Genomic DNA, 9,882 nt, shown 5'->3' on the forward strand with positions numbered 1-9,882 from the left:
AAACTTAATGGCAATATTGCATTTCTAGCACTTTTATTTGAGATTTGGGTGTTGATGTAGGATTTCCTGCATCTACAGGCTTTGCCATCTTGTTTGAGAAGCATAATTGTAGTAAGAAATAAAAATTCCGTGTATGTATTAAAAATAAAAAAGCATGAACGAGTAAACTTTCTTCTTTTTATTAATCGCTAATATTAAGAAACTTTTGCTGGGTGAATTAATTAGCTCCAAAGATTTAAGTACTAATTAAATTTTTATTCCCTCCATGTTCTCATCAGCTTCTTAATGAAGAAATGTGAAACTATCTAAATAAAAACTCTATTTAAGTCATTCGAAATACTCAATGACTTGTTCGACCACTCAGTTACATGAAAAAGTTAAGAACCAACAAATGGATTCATGTATTAAAAATCTAACTACCCATGCTGGCTAACCAGATCAAAAAACAATTCTGATCATTTTATAAAAAGGTTCATTCTTTCCATCACAAAATAATATATTATAATTTTCCATTGTAGCATCAAACTAAAATGGCTTACAAGACAAAGAAACAAAATTATCAGACCAATTAAATTATGATTTGCGGTTGGAACTATGCTATCAGAGCAATCTTTATTCTTTAAACCCAATTCAGGGACGCTCTCTTGCGATAGTGGAGAAGTTTTGGGACACCGCCCTTGCCGAGAAACAAGATTGAGAATTCAGTTTGCACTGTTCTTTCGTCCCCGAGGTTGGTCTTATTGTTACCGACCAAAGGTATCTTCAGAACAATAAAGACATCCTAATTGATCGAGCCTGTCAGCGATGAACTTCCATTTAAAACAACTCAAAAAAGGTTCTTTCTCATCGTGTGTTACATTTCCACATATACTGAAAGCATCCGATGATATATAACCGCACCATAATAATCCTATAATTGTCTCAATTTTTATTGTTCATAATAATCAACCGTTGACCGTTCAAGTCGATAACTTTAACCTTTTCTTCTATCAATGATTTTTTTGAGTACTAACGAGTTTTGAACTCGCTTTTCATTGATATCAATCAATATACTAAATTGAAAGAAAATAATATGTGATGAGAGGCATACGCTATTTTAGGAGCCATGGGTACTAAAATCATACGTTATTTTAGGTCCATTAAAATATGCGGCGGCAAAGATAAATATCCAATTTAAGCTTATAAATCTGAACCATTTTCGATAATTTCCAAAGAATTAAGGTAAAGTACAGAGAGAAAGGAAGAGATTCACCACTAGCCTTCAATAAATCATCTCTCCCAAAATGGCAAACAACTATAAAAATGTTGCAGTATTGTATCTTTTGTGCATTTTAGCTTATATGGTAGCTTTTCAGTTATGTAAAGCGGATAACGACCTTCAGAAAGGAGACGTTTATAAACAATGTTTGAAAGAATGCGATGACAAATGAAAAGCAGATGGAAATGGCGAAGTCTTTTGTCACGCAAAATGTTCTAAACCTTGTGAGTAGCAGCAAAAAGATGGTAAGCTTTCTTCTAAGCTGCAAATTAACGCTAATTAGAATCTTTTTGTTTATCAAATTCTGATTAATGATATTGTTTATAGTTATTTTGTTTTTGAATTCATTTATTTATTCTTTTTTCTTATTTATTTGGTTATGACAAGATTTTGTATAAATTGTTAGAAATTCACCGCAATCAAGGACACGGCAACTTACCTTCATAGAAGTATCAGTAAGGCAACAATGAACCGTATACAAAGCACTAATGCCGGCTTAGTTTCATTGTTTGGCATCTTCATGCTGGCCTTGTATCACTAATTAAGGTAAAGAAACTGTTTGGTTTCTGTTTTAATTAACAGTAAATAGAAAAATTTAAATGAAAATAAATATGTATATAATTTGATTAGGAATATTCTGAATAAGAGATTTTTCAAATTATTTCGTAATGTTTTTTTTATTTTAGTATCCCATAAAAGATTGTGTAGTTTCTGTTTTAATTAATAGTACAATATATTTAAATTTTTTTTTAAGTACACATGTAATGAAATTAATTTTTAATTTTTTTGATCAGAAAGGAAAATATATAAATAGAATGAAGAATATACATACAGGTAGATGGAAAAAAAGAAAATGGAAGTTCAAAAAACAAAGAATTACAAGAAGATGGACTGCCGATCAGATAACATCGTATTGGAGAAGTTCAAGTGAACTCTGCGAGAAGATGGCCTGTCAATTTATTTGTTTGTATATAATGAAATTATTTTTATTTGTTTTTGTCGCAGTTGATGCATACGGATGACAATAACAGGCTCGATCTTCTGCCTCTGGTCATCAGATTTATGTGTCGACGTACTGTTGCACTTCGAAGGCTATCATAGCTAGAAGTCTAGACTGTTATCTTGCTACTTAATTAATTGTATCTTCTTTGAGTTTTTTCCAGACATGTAACTGTATAAACTATGATTTGGTTTGGAGATCGAATTACCATCCGGATATTGCACAAAAGAAAGAAGGGTAGAACATGATGCATGGGCAATTCTTCTTTGCAGTTTGCTCGCAATCTTCACCTGGTTGATGATTTTCCATGCATTCCCTGTGCTTCAATTCATAGCATGCGTTATATCCTATAGGTCCCCAAGGAAATGAAACCTTTGGCAGTTTCCGTCCTTTGGGATGATTACTTGAAGCCGCGTCCAATCCTATATGTTCATCACGATTAGCCGTTGTTACCATATCGGAAGAAAATGCCATGAACATCACTAACATCATTACCATGATTACGGTCATTGCTGGGTTAAAACTTATCATTCCCATCTTCATATGTCAGCAAGCCTACAGAGAATGTATACTGGTGAACAAGAGAATATTGGTGGTGTCTGTTGGCTACAAAGATTTCTCTATTTATAGATATTTTAAAACAAATATAACTATGTAATGATCGAATGAATTAAAGAAAGATATTAATTCTACCATATGATATGTTTCTACTTTTACTTTTCGTTACAGTACTAATTCAACATTACACTTGCAAATTAGGAAAGAAAAAACATTAAATGATTTTTTTTTTTGAAGCATAAACACTATATGATGTGCATATACATGTACTTGTTTTGGTATTTAGCATTTAAAGTAACACATAATCACAAGCACGTGCTCTTGGAAATAAGATGCAACCCATCTAGTGTCACCGATCAATCACACGTACTCCTGGTGTAGTTGCACAATATCTAGCAACTACACCCAGTGATATCTTGACCTAAGTGTTACTAAGGGTTCACCATTTCATGTATTCTCACTTTGGTGAAGGAGTTAATATTTCTATCTCTGGATTTGATCTTTACTCAAGCAAATGGAAATCTGCGAGTCTTTATCAAATACTAGAGATATAAATTTGGATGGTACCAAAGACCAATATCCAAGGATCAATCAATTCCAGTCAACAACCAAAGACCACGACTTCAGTACCTGAGACTCATGCCTCTAACACTGGGAATCATGTCACTAACATTAGGAATTGAATGAGTCATTCCTCAACCACTGGGACTCATTCCTATGACACTGGGATTCATGCCTCTACTACTACCTGAACCATCATTAACGAAAAATCCTTGACTCATGTCAAACATCATGGTTTCCCTCATTTTTTGCAACTCATTCAAGTGGAATTGTTGAAATCCATATAATAGAGCATGATAATCTTTCAACTGGGCCATGATACTGCTCCGTTGTAGCATTGATCCCCCAGTATGGATAAGTCCGATCAAGTGCACTGAAAGCAATTAGATTAACAATCTCCAAATGTGGTGGATATAGTCTGTACATCGCAAGAAAATGGTGGAATATTTGACGATGAACCCGCTTGAGAAGGATATGCAAATGCATCTCCCGTCTTTGGTCGAGGTTGGGAAGGAATTCTCCGAGTGACATCCTACCTAAAGCTGGGAAATCCATCTGACCCAAATCTTGTGGTTACATAGAAATATGGGGCTTGAAAATAGTGTGAAACCAAAATAGGTATTCATTTTTGTATATTTTCTCCTGGATCAATTCATCAACTTCTTGCCAATGATGACCATCGCTTATCAATTTCAAGTAGTTATTTTCAGAAACCTCTAAACTTGGATAGCGGTTGATGGGTATCACTGATCTTCTCTGCAAGTGAAGAAGATGTCGTTCACCATAATACCAAACACCCTTTTCAGAAATAGGGATGTATAAAACGATCCTTTTAAGGCTTAGATGTACCATTCTCTGAGCTTGTTCTTCTTCGAACTCAGTGATTGCTTCATACGGCTGGGAGACAAGATTAAGGCTTGTTCTACACAACTGTTGAATCTTATGAACAATAGCAGTATGTTGACCATCTTCAATCTGTTCTGGTCTCCAATTCTCAGAATCATACTTCAGTATGACCGAGAAAACATTGGTGTAATTTTTAAGAGAAGGTTCTGAAACACAGAAATATGTATACCACCAATGCTGAAAATAATAACCTTATTGGTTATTAAATTTTTCATGTGCAAAATAACAAACAAATAATGTGAAAAATATTGGTTCTTACCCCAAAAAGCATTAAATTATCTTTGACACACGTCGAGCAATTACCGAGGGATATGTAAATCTCTGAAAAAATTGTTGACCCCCAATCATATGTTAGTGCTTTCTCTAAATCTTCTAATGCTTCGAGAAAACCAATTAACAACACTGAGCTAGTATTTGGAAATAAACATTGACCTAGTGTCCATAACACAAACAAACGTTCTAGCTCCTCATAATATTCAGGGAACAAATATACATTATTGATTTTCCATCCTTTTCTCATTCATTTTCTTAGCATAACGTTTCAAAAAACTTTTTAACCAAACCACTTTTAATCCATTTGCTTTTATTTGTCTATATGTATCATTTCTTTCTACATCATTTGAGTATAATGTAAGTCTTTGTTTCCATCTATTTTCTAATAACCAATTTAGTGCGTTAAAAAGAAGTAAGTTTCCAGCACGTTGAATTCTCATTAACATGTACAAATATATCGGTGTAACTCCTATTAACAACAATTATTCATAATTAGAGTTTGTTGAATTTTATAAAACAAAATACATAATCTAAAAATTTAATTACTAGAAAAAACTGACTTACCGCATTCAAAGTCTTTGAAAAAGAACGTGTTTGTAGTCTTTCACCATCATTCGAGTATAACTTGAACTCGTTGAGTCCTGTGGTTTCTAGGTTGTATATGATATAAATGTCTCCAAGGATATCTTCAGACTCTCTCTTGAACAAAAGGGGGAAGTAACAGAAAAATCATACGGAACTCAGACCATCCACCTATTAGATTAACTGAATTAACTGGCTCTGAATAGTCATATATATGATTAAAGAACGCACCATCACCGGCTACTTGTCTAATATTTTAAAACTCATATTCTTTATCCACAACAAAACTTAATCCACTAGATGGGGTACTAGTAGATCCTTTTCTGGATAGGAATAGGCTTTCATTTATTTTGTTTTCTTTTGTTTTTGGAACATATCTTACTATATTGAGTGGAATTTGATGCTCTCTTCTATCTCTTTCTCCCCCCTTTCTCAAAAGAAAAAAAAAGCCTTTGACCTGCCTTGCTCAGATCTGGTCCAAAGATTAGAACAAGAATTCTTTTTTCTTCATGGTTTTTGGTAGTAGATAATGAATAAGATATTTCTGGTGGCTTTTGACATATTTCTTCTCCGTTTTGGGGCGATTTTTCTTGGTCGTTGTGGGACGAGTTCTTCAAATTTTAATGGATGGTTAGTGGATTGCTTATCTCGATTCAAAAACATCGACGGTTCATTACTACATCGCTTTCAATCAGCATTTGTGTTTGTGTGGATCGACAAATTCATGGAAAAATTACTTATTTGTTTTAGGAGCATATCTTATTGAAGAAGACTACAATCTGATTAAATGGTCGGAAATCATTTCCGGATATACCATCATCTCTCCCTTATACATAAGAAGAAACTGAATATCTTTACAGTTTATTGTTATTTCTCTTCACGATCTACTTATAATTGATGTCCTTATCTGTAAGCGAACATGTAACCACTGTTTTGATTTGAATGAATTGAAATATGTTAATTGTCCAGAAAACAAAAGAGAAAAAAAAAAGAGTGGAATCTGATGCAAGCATTTCCATTAACAAATAAAAGTTATGTATACTCTCATCCCCATCCATTTAATCTATAGTGTGGCGATGAATGATGATGCACTTTAAGTTAAAAGTACAAAACAGAACTCTCTCAGATGCAAACACATGTGTAGTCAAGAAGGCAATACGGCATTCTTCTTCCTTTCGGTTACTGCAATCAAGTATTTTTCAAAAAAGCTTTTGCTGATAAGATGTACCGAAAAAATAAAATTCATCTTTTCAAAAGAAAAGAAAATTATCAACAAAATCTCTACAAAAAAATACATTAATGCGTTGTTCACTAGTATCATTATCTAATAACTTTACCCATCTATCATAGAGGTATACGCTTAAATCTTAAAAGAAGACAACCGTAACAAAGTCTGGAAAAATTTATACTTGGAGAAGAGCTTAATCTTCACCACTTCTATCCATATTAATTTCATTGAGAACCACGCACAAGGCAACAACGAATGCATAATCAACGTCCGGGTACACGGTGATTGAGTAGGTGTCCTGGTCCAGAACAATACTTTGGACAATGTGTTTCCTGTGCATCTGTATTAGGAAATAATATATGAGAGTCTATATTTAGGAGATATGCACATTAAGTTGTGAGAGTTATATTAGGAAAGTGTCTATGTTTAGAGTTTCATCTTCACCCTTCTTTGTTTTTACAAGATTCTCTCACAATCTTTCTCTTGTTATGCTTCTTCCACAAGCAATAACTAACACAAAATCTGCCACACTTTGTAAGACTTCCAAGTTTCTGCCACAAACTCTTCAATCACCATGTTTGAGCTTAATAAGATACCATCCTCCCTTAAGCTCAAACATATCCACCCAACTTTCCTTGTCATTCTAAGTCGTTGAATTCGATCAACTTCATCAAACTGTACCAGTCCTCCTTGACTGCAATACCAACTTTGATCTTCTCTTGCGTCAAATTCAAATCCATAACCTAACCCTTCGAATCAACCACTCACCCAAACTTCTTCAAACACTTTAACAGCTTTCTGCAACACCTCTGCCAGAAACTGTAACACTTTCTCACTGTCACACCTCTTTCGTCACACCTACAGTCACAATTGTGACCTTTTCTTCTCTCACGCTTCTGTAACTGATGCAACAACTTTTTCTGTAACAACTCCTCTGTTACACTTACTATAACACTTTCTTCTGTATCTACTCCACATCAACAGTTTTTCTGCAACTGTAACTTCCACCTGTGTAACGCACAAGCTGTTACAAATTTAAATAACACTTCCATTTTTTTTATTTTTTTTATTTTTTTTTTGCGGTAGGTAACCATAGGAGCAGCCATCGAACCCTACAGTTTCCATCAATGTTTCCTCTCGAACTCCAGCAACAACTTAACCAATTTCTTTTCATCGTCCTTCACAGCCCAAACAACACAACGTCTTCTTCTTAACCACCGGCAACATCATTAATTCTTCTCGGTTTCAAATTCCAAAACGAACCCAATCAATCACAATAGCTAACACTAATTCTTTCCTTCTTCAATTTCCTATAGCATGGACGACATCAGTTTCTCCACCTTCACAGCCAATCAATCCAGATTTAACAACATCAGATGCTGCATTTTTTCCCTTCTTTCTTAGCTTGCTCTGATACCATATGTAGGATCGAGCAAGAAAGAGGAGAGCACACACATAAACAAATAAAATACTACATTGATAATCAATTCGATGTCTCAACTTTCATGGCTCAACAGCCTATTTATATTGTTCACAAACTTGACGACCACTCAAGGCACTTTCCTAACTAAGATCAAACTCTAAACATAGACACTTTCCTAATATAACTCTCACAACTTAATGTGCATATCTCCTAAATATAGACTCTCATATATTATTTCCTAATAATCTGCAACAACAAAATCATCATCAGATTACTTTATTATTGTTATAAGAACTAAGCTACAATCTACAAATAAACAGTGTTACGCACGTTTAATCTCTACTTTTGTTTACCTAACGCTGAGATAATTGCTTCAGGAAAAAAAAAAGTAAAAGAAGAAAAGAAAACAACAACAGATACCTGAGCAATGAGAATCTTAGATTCCTCAGCATAGATGGCACAAGATCTCTCAAAAAAGCTTCCTTTGATCTTAAAATCACAGACGGCTTCAGATGTGTTTGATGCTAAGAAAACATGCAAACTTGTCTTGATTTGCAGAAGGCTAGGTTTTTTCACACTGAACAACAAATCTTTTGAATCTGAGCTATCTCCTCTATACACTTGCCATCTCCTATGGCAAGTCAATATCTGAAAGATTTTTTTTTATTAATTACCCTAATTTACTAGTAATTTTTTTAATTAAAAATAACCATCAATCAATAAATAATAATTACCTTCTATTGTAGAGATACAAGAGGAACACCGGCAGCATCGACAAGGACACGGCGGTCGCGAATGCTAAGAAGCTTACCTTTAACTTTAAAGACAATATTTCCATTGATATCCAAAACAGCAAAGCTACCTTCTGTAATAGCTAGAAGTTTCTCTGTAATGGTAAGATCTACTGGATATGGTGCACAAAAATGAGGTGCAATTACGATGATCGGATTTTCTGGTGTCGCTCCGTTGCTAGCTGCGGGTGGTGGAGGTGGTGGATAATATGGCGCCATTCCTGTTGGTGGCTGCTGATACGGCACCATCCCTCCTGGTGGCAGTTGTTGATACATATCTGCATTCGGTGGGTGGTAATACATTTCTAAACAGAATGAATTTTCCTAGCTGATTAAAATGATTTTTAAGATCGGAAAATGGATCATTTCTCCAAATATTTTTGAATCACAGTTCAAATGGACGAGTAAAAAATAGTTTGGGTGAAATGACAAAAATTTTTTTTAGCAAGGATGAAACTGGATTCATCTTAGCTTAAATTTAAAAAGTAGCAAGGATGAAACTGGATACATCCTGTGTAAATTAAAAATAAGAAAAAATATTTGAAAATGGGTACGATGAAACTGGTTACGTCCTGCCTATTTTTACATTTTTATCCATTTAAACAGTATCAAAATTTAACTGTCCATTTCACCCAGAAATTGTTGATTTTGATCTTTTTAACCAATTTTGTGTTTTAAGATTTGAAATGCCAATAGTACACGTATATGTTAAATAACTTACTTTTAATAGGTTTGATAATTCTTAGAGGCCATCCATAAATATAGAGAAACGAGAGGAGAAGGTAGAGAAATTTTGAGACGAGGAAACAGTGGAAAGTCTCTTGATTTTCCTTTCTTCTCTCCTTTAATTTTTAGGTAGGGCCGGCAACTCTACATTGATATTAGTAAAAGGTGCTTTAGATGAACGTGGTTCCAAGTTAATGCAAGACAAAAAGGATTATGGTTATAGTTTTTCTTGAGACGGTCCGGGACGAGGCGGTACTTGTGATATTTCGGTGCTTGGGACGGATTTTATTTGGGGGTTTTTTGGATGTTACATACCATTAGATGGGTTATTTTTTTATTGGCATTGGAAGCACATCACATTATGGCAGGATAACGTTTCGCAGTTTAATGAATGCTCCACTTATTTGATGGGTGGTTAAGAGATTACCTATGGTTAAACTCTTCACAACTTATCAACGGATATAACCCGATTGGTATGAATAGTTTATCCGTCTGGGCGTGGATGTTCCTATTTGGACATCTTGTTTGGGCTACTGGATTTATGTTCTTAATTTCCTGGCGTGGACATTGGCAGGA

General features: G+C 34.3%; 1 long non-coding RNA gene and 1 pseudogene across 1 annotated transcript; one reads left to right on the plus strand and one right to left on the minus strand.

Moving 5' to 3' along the window:
- Positions 1 to 1,221: 1,221 nt before the first annotated feature.
- On the plus strand, positions 1,222 to 2,953 carry LOC113283778. The gene is made up of 3 exons (XR_003327622.1): positions 1,222 to 1,503; positions 1,665 to 1,804; positions 2,053 to 2,953. It is a non-coding gene; the product is annotated as an uncharacterized LOC113283778 (long non-coding RNA).
- Positions 2,954 to 6,559: 3,606 nt separating this feature from the next.
- On the minus strand, positions 6,560 to 8,883 carry LOC113280162 (annotated as a pseudogene).
- Positions 8,884 to 9,882: the final 999 nt, after the last annotated feature.

The sequence above is a fragment of the Papaver somniferum genome, chromosome 5 (genome assembly GCF_003573695.1).
Source record: "Papaver somniferum cultivar HN1 chromosome 5, ASM357369v1, whole genome shotgun sequence".
NCBI classification, from domain to species: domain Eukaryota; kingdom Viridiplantae; phylum Streptophyta; class Magnoliopsida; order Ranunculales; family Papaveraceae; genus Papaver; species Papaver somniferum.